Source organism: Glycine soja, chromosome 9 (assembly GCF_004193775.1).
Source record: "Glycine soja cultivar W05 chromosome 9, ASM419377v2, whole genome shotgun sequence".
Classification (NCBI taxonomy): domain Eukaryota; kingdom Viridiplantae; phylum Streptophyta; class Magnoliopsida; order Fabales; family Fabaceae; genus Glycine; species Glycine soja.
This window is the reverse complement of record NC_041010.1, coordinates 17,920,252-17,926,251: the sequence shown is the minus strand read 5'-3', so window position 1 is coordinate 17,926,251 and position 6,000 is coordinate 17,920,252.

Sequence of the window (6,000 nt, the reverse complement as noted above, 5' to 3'; positions counted from 1 at the left end):
TCGACATTCGCTAAGCATCTTGTCTGTGATCTGCTTTTAAGATAACAAAAGAATTGTAAAAAATAGAAGAAAAAAATGGTGTATATGATAACAAGGAATTTATCCATGTGGAATCTAGAAAGTAGAAAGTGTGTTTATTCTTCTTTAATTCCCATTTTTTAAAAAGAGTTATTTGTAAAAATAATTTCCGTGATTATTCTAACTCATTATATTGATTTTTCTATTATTTAATTTATCAATTTAATTTCTTGTCTTTTTTTAATGTGACTATTTGAGTACTATTAAACATTCACTATGTGTCATAAATGAATTGGAATACATAAATAAATTATTTTTACAATTAAACCTTTTAAAAATCCATGTGAAATCATATAAATGTTTATCAAGTAAGATTAATAACATGGACAGAGAATAAATAAATGAATTTAATTTAAAAGTTCTGATAGTGTCAAAGTTCTTTATATTCTGTGGTCTGTATTTGGAAAAACGTTGGGTTCTAAGTAATTAATTCCTTTTTTTTTTCAATTTAGCAGTATTGTTACTTCTCCATTTGTCCCTTTGGAACGTGTGATTAGACATTTGGAGTCGTGCATAAAGCAAATCAACCACACAAGATTATGGTATTTTGCTAATTACACATTAGGAATCTTGTAGGCTAATTATTTTTTTAATAATAAACTTATTAGAAAAATACTTTACTCTGATTGGTAGATCTGACAGTTTTTGAATTAATAAAGTATTTTATTTAAAGGAAAAGGTTGCAGCACTTATCAGTTCTCTCATTTCCTCTGCTCACGTTAAGAACTTAAAATATAGAGAACATGCATGCATGTCCAAATTTGATAGGCTTGCTCTGAATCATTCCTTAACTTATACAGCACTTTATAAACGCCATTATTTGATGCACAACATTCTACAAATATTTATGTCTTGGCTAGTTAGCTATTATTGGCCATGGAAAAGGGTCTCGTTGTCCTTTGCTTTTAATGGAAAGGGAGAGAGAGGATAAACTGAAATTAGAAAATACAAGTTTTTTTTTTTACGTGAAATACATGATTTACTACTTTCAATGTCATTCTCTTGAAGATATATTTTTGTAATCGCATAATATTTTATTTTTTTGTTTTTAAAATAAGATTTAGTAAATAAGTTGATTTCCTATATTTTAGAAGTAAGTCAGTTTTGATAGATTAGCCTAGTCAATAAGTGATTTCTATCTTTAAGGAGCAAGTTAGTTTTAATATTTTGTTTTGCTAATATCTTGTAATCTAATTAGTTTATTTTTGTTATTTATTGTATTGTTGATGAGAACAATTTGAATTAGAATAAAATAATTTTATTTCCTCCGCATATGCACCGTCTCTCTCTTCTCTCTTTGTTTTTAATAATTTCCTCCACAAAACCAACAATTGGTATCAGAGCCTTATTCTTACAAGACCTATACCATGGAAGGTGAAGCAAGTTTTTCCCACATAACTCTTCCAATCTTTGATGGAGAGAATTATGATCTTTGGGAAGTGAAAATGCAATCTTACATTGAATCTTTGGATTTGTGGGATGCTGTGGAAGAGGATTATGAAATATATCCGCTGCCTGAAAATCCCTCCACGACTCAAATTAAAAATCACAAGGAAAGAAAGATGAAGAAGGCAAAGGCAAGGTCATGTTTGTTCACTGGTGTTTCACAAATGATATTCATCAAAATCATGACTCTTAAATCACCCAAAGCAATTTGGGATTATCTGAAAGAGGAATACAGTGGAGATGATAGAATATGAAGCATGCAAGTGTTGAATTTAAGGAGAGAATTTGAGCTTCAAAGGATGGAAGAGTCAGAGACAATCAAAGAATACTTAAACAAATTGTTGGGTATTGCCAACAAGATAAAGTTGTTGGGAAGTGATTTTGTTGATTCGAGAATTGTAGAGAAAATTTTGGTAACGGTGCCGGAGAGGTATGAAGCATTTATAGCTTCATTGGAGAACACAAAGGATCTGTCGAAAATCACATTGGCAGAAGTGCTACATGCCCTGCAAGCTCAAGAGCAGCGAAGGTTGATGAGGCAAAATCGTGTTGTCGAAGGTGTTTTGCCTGCCAAACATCATGAATTTGATGAAAGTAAAAAGAATTTTTTCAAGAAGAATCAGCCAGCAAGCAGTGAAAATAGTGCAAACAACCAAAACAAAGGCAAGGATAAAAAGAAAAATTATCCACCTTGTCAGCATTGCGGAAAATTGGGTCACCCACCATACAAATGTTGGAAACGGCCAGACGCAAAGTGCAACAAGTGCAATAAGCTTGGACACGAATCTATAATTTGTAAAAGCAAATTTCAGCAACAAGAAGTTGATGCCCAAGTTGTTGAGTAGGAGGAAGATTATATTTTTGTTGCAACATGCTATTCGATGAGGAGTAGTTCTAAATGTTGGTTGATTGATAATGGTTGTATGAACCACATGACATATGATAAGATTCTATTCAAGGATTTGAAGTCAACTAATGTGTCAAAGGTCAGAATTGGAAATGGTGGCTATATTCCAGTAAAAGGAAAAGGAACTATTGCAATTTCAACGTGTTTAGGTACCAAATTAATATAAGATGTTCTTTATGTACCTAATATTGACCAAAACTTGCTAAGTGTAGGTCAGTTAATTAAAAAGGGATTTAAAGTGTCCTTTGAACATAAACATTGCTTTATCTATGACATTGTTGGTCGGGAAGTTCTAAGGGTTAAAATGAAAGGTAGAAGCTTCTCATTTGATCCCGCAGAGGAGGAGCATACAACATATTTCACTCAAGTCACACCCACGGAACTCTGGCACAAGAGACTTGGTCATTGCCATCTTGAAAGAATGCTAAACATGAAAAAAATGAAATATACAAAAGAAAATTTGAAGAAGTTTCAAATGGAGGAATGCAAATCTATTAGCACACAAATGAATCAAAAGGAGAAGTTTAGCAAGGAAGAAGGTGTTGATAACATTGATGAAAGATATTATGGGAGCTTGATTGAATGTCTAATGTATCTCACTACAACAAGGCCAAACATTCTATTTTCTCAAAAGAACAAAACTGAAATTTTTGTTGACAATCAAGTAGCCATTGCTATTGCAAACAATTCCTTGTGTCATGGTAAGACTAAACATTTCAACATCAAGTTCTATTATTTGATAAAGATGCAACAAAGTGGAGAAGTGAACTTAATTTACTGCAAGTCTAAAGATTAACTGGCTGACATGTTTACAAAGTCACTACCTATCAACAAACTTGAACTCAAAGAATTGGAGTTTGCAGTTCCAAAAGCAAGGAGGAGTGTTGAAGATATACTTTTGTAACCGCATAATATTTTATTTTTCAATTTTTAAAATAGGATTTAGTAAATAAGTTGATTTCCTATATTTTAGGAGTAAGTCAGTTTTGATGGATTAGTCTATCCAATAAGTGATTTCTATCTTTAAGGAGCAAGTTAGTTTTAATATTCTGTTTTGCTAATATCTTGTAATCTAATTAGTTTATTTTTGCTATTTATTGTATTGCTGCTGAGAATAATTTGAATTAGAATAAAATAATTCTATTTCCTCCACATACGCATTGTCTCTCTCTTCTCTCTCTGTTTTTAATAATTTCCTTCACAAAACCAACACATTTATTGGAAGGGAGCTTCCATATTATTTTATAAAATCTTATTTGTTAAACATGTGTATGAGAGAGAATAAATAGTTTATGTACCGAAGTCTGAAAGTGTAAAAAAAATATTACTATGATCCTATACATACACAACACAAATTATCAAAAATAAAGAAAATCATATCACATTTAATATTATCATAAATTTAAATTTTATTTAAAAAATATTCTTAAATTTAAATATTATAAGTGATAGTATCATTTAATATTAATATTTATAATTTAATAAGTAAGTATTTAATAAATAAAATTAATAATAAATTAAGGATAAAAGAGATATTTAATTTTAAATAAGTTTAAAAACTGATAATTATTACTTATAATTAAAATCAAAGAAAAATATCATTTATTACTTATATATATATATATGATGAGTTTATTAAATTTTATAATAATTATTTTTAAAATGATATATAATAATTAAAGATATTTTACCAAAACTATTTTCAGTTATATGTATTGGATGTTATAATATATTTATTATTTACAATTTTTTTAGTAGTATTAATTAACTTAATAATGCTAAAAAAAAACTATAAATAATTACAACATCCACCGCAAAAACAAACCTAATAAATTGCAGCAAATTAGTTCAATCTCCAAACTCTTATTTATCCTAGATAATTAAGATGCTACTTTCACAAGGAAGATGTGTGGCTTTGGCAGCCCTGGACAACAATTACTTATAAGGAAAGGACAACATTTACTTATAAGACAAATGGTTCCTGAATTGTTATTGTACAAAGTGTTTTAAGACAACTTTTACGATAGTTTTGGTAAAAATATCCTCAATTTCATTCATTTAGGATCAAAATGTATTATTTTATAAATATAATGAATCAAAATAAAATATTTTAAAAAATTAAAGTATTTATAATTTAAAAATAAATAATCAAAATAAAACTATTTTAATTGATATGATTTCAATTAACAAACACATTACACTTTAAATTTTTATTTTTTTCTCAAAAATTTAATAAACTGAATCAATTAATTTGCTTTAAATTTTTACTCACAACTTATTAATCAAAACATCAAATTTTATTAAAAAAAATTTCAAAATTCTCTCTTGAAACCTTAATCTCAGTTCCAATAAAATACTTTTAAAATAAATCCAATTTATACTAAATCTCCATCTTCTAAGTGTTTAAAATATTTCATTTTCTAAATTCAATATAAACTACAAATGTTGGTATTTGAGGGATTTAAATAGAAGAAGATAGATAGTATAACAAAATTTACTTTATTTTAAAAATAGGAATCATAATGGTAAAAAATACACATAATTCAAACTAAAACAAATTTTAAATATAATAAAACTTCATATGTATTTGTTTTTAACACTCGATAGTACTCGTCTATTTTATAGGTTTATATTTTTATATTAATTTAATTACTTATTTGATTTTTTTTTTTAGAATTACTTACTTGATTCCTATGGTTACAAAATTTTCTGTTTTAGTTTTTATACATAAAAATATCTCTTTTTAGCCAATGTACATAATTTTTTATCCCTTCTATAGTCTGTAATTACTAAAAGAGATTAAAATGATAAGTTTAAAGGTTAAAAATGATTAAGATAATATGCATAGGTCAAAAAGAAATATTTAAATATAAAATTTAAGAAAAAAAAAATTAGTAATTTTAAGAATTAAATAAGTAATTAAACTTTTTTATATAATATCTCATATGACAAATATAATATATAATTAAACTATTTTATATAATGTCTCATGACAAAAGGGCTCCATGTTCTTTTTCTCCAAAGTTTAATTTAGTTTTGATTTCCAAAACTAGGACCCTCAGTGGTAGAGACTTTGGGGAAGCCAATTTAATCTCCTCTCTATTTCCCAGACCGACAGGGAAAGACCATATGTCCTCAAGTGAAATAATATCAAATCCATGTAGCATTAATTTATTATGGAATATGGTTCCAAATTAACATGATTAACTAGGAAAATCCTCTTGTTTTTCTTGACAAGTGACACTTTATATATATTATTATTTAATTATGTATTGTTATATATAATAAAATTGTTAATTTTTTTAATAATCATTTTAAAAATTATATGGATGGCTGATTCTAGTTGGTTGACTGTATTCACATAATATATTAAAATTAAAGTTAAAATAAAACTTTGGCCTATTTTCTATATTTTAGATTTGAATTTGATCTATTTAAAAAGTTTTACTATAATTCGTTATAGTATCTCTACTGGTCCTTTCATAATTTTGTGTGTTAATTTTGACTAATGTGACATCTTTTTCGATTTGTCAGATACACCAAATTAATGAACTAAATTAGTATCATAA